Source organism: Natator depressus, chromosome 6 (assembly GCF_965152275.1).
Source record: "Natator depressus isolate rNatDep1 chromosome 6, rNatDep2.hap1, whole genome shotgun sequence".
In the NCBI taxonomy this organism is placed as follows: Eukaryota; Metazoa; Chordata; order Testudines; family Cheloniidae; genus Natator; species Natator depressus.
This window is the reverse complement of record NC_134239.1, coordinates 16,011,579-16,013,548: the sequence shown is the minus strand read 5'-3', so window position 1 is coordinate 16,013,548 and position 1,970 is coordinate 16,011,579.

Genomic DNA, 1,970 nt, shown 5'->3' with positions numbered 1-1,970 from the left:
GCCCCCGTGTGGCTGGGCACAGCCTAGCAGGCTCTCTTCCTCTGCCACCCTTTATCCACAGCTCTGCGGTGGTCTGCTTCTTGGGACTCGGCCCTGCAGCCAGAGCATGTATAATCCCACCCCTTCTGGGGTAACAGAGGGTCCAAGAAAACCATCGCCTGGCGGCCTCACGCCAAGTCTTCCACTCTAGGCTTGCCGGTGCTCCTGCCCCTTGTGTCAGGGGGTTTCACCCCAGCTTCACCGTAGCCAGTGGGAGAACCCAGGCCCTTCTTCTACTCCAGGTGCCAGCCCAGGGGCCCTAAAGCAAGCAGCTCATGTCTGCTCCCTCAGACCTGCTGCTTCCTCCCTGGGCTACTTCCTAGCTGAGTCTGTCTCAAGGTCTTTCCCAGCTCTGCTCCTCTGCACCCTCTTCCCAGGCTCTGCAACGGTCTCACCTGCTCTTGTAGTGAACGACACCTCCCGGGACTTTCTCCCTGGCGGCCCAGCTCCTGTCTGCCTCTCCCCAGGCTTGCTGTGCATCCATGTCTCTCTCCCCCACTGCCTTGGGCCTCTTTGCCTGCAATCAGCCACCCAGCTCCTCCCCAGCTGGGCCCGCGAACAGAATTACCCCACCTTCCTTCCAGGTGCAGACAGGTTGGCTATCTGAGTGCCCATGCTCCCATTAACCCTCTCTCTGCATGGAAGAGGGCGTACACCCCATCACACCCACAAACTCAGCCCCTGCACCAAAGCCCGGGGAAGTAACAGGAATCTGTCCGTTGAGCTCAGTGGACTTTGGATCCAGCCCTGAAAACCTAAAGGATGTGGGTTGCCATTGTGACAGCTGCCCTCCTGGCGGGCACACCAGGAATTGAACTGGGGAACCTCTAGAGCATTTGCAGTAGGAGCTAAAAAGCAAAGGCTCCCTAGCTGGGGCTGTAACAGACACACAGCGGCTATGGCTCAGGCACCGTGGGGGGTGGGACGGGACGGGACATGTAAACCACACTCACCCGCGGGTTACATCATGTTTGGCTGAAAGTGACACTGTGTGAGTGGAGATGGGGATGGCTCCCACAGATGGGTGACATATTCCATCTAGTAAAGCTGCATTAAGCCCCTGATCCTGCTCCCATTGAGGTCAGCTGCTAAACTCCTACTGACTCCAGTGGTGAAGGATTTGGCCCTGAGAGAACGTACAGGCTGAGCACTCGAAAGGGAACATGGTACACATCTATCGAACAATGACTGGTCTAGAGAAGGGAGATCAGGCACTTCTGCTCTTCTTGCCTCCTTAACATAAGAACGAGGGGACACTAGATGAAAGGGGGAAAATTCAAAGCCAGTGAAAGGAAATACTTTCCACACAACATGCCATGAGCCTGTGTAACTCACTGCCACTAGAAGTTGTTGAGGTTCAGAATTGAACAAGCTTCCAAAAGGGATTGGATGTTTATATGGAGATCAAGAACTTCCAGCGTTACCATAATTAGCGATAACAAAAACATTGGCAGGAATATGTTTCAAGGTTTAAGCCAATCTCTATTAAAGACCAGGATGAACTCTGTTTGGGGGCAAATTATCCCACCTCTGCCTCCTGCAGGGTTCTTTCACCTTCCCCTGAAGGGACAGGACAGTGGATTAGATGGACCGTGGCTCTGATCCAGTCTGGCAATTCCTCTGTTCCTAGCTGTGGCAAGCTGCAGGAGAGTTTGCTGTCTGCCTTCATCTCTATAACTAGCATCAGTTCTTGCTGTTCCGTAGGCACCAAGCACTGGTTTTGGGACTGAGATCCCTGACAGAAGGGCTTGCCCGCATGTTGTTTGTGGCCACCTCTCTTCAGGGACTGGGGTATACAAGCTGTACTAAAAGCCTGCACTCCGCCTCATTCGAATGAGCGGCTGAGCTGCAAGGCCCTGAAACCTAGGACTGCTCAGCAGAGGGACAACAAAGTCTTTTTCACAGGGCATTCAATACTGGGCCCTCTTTGA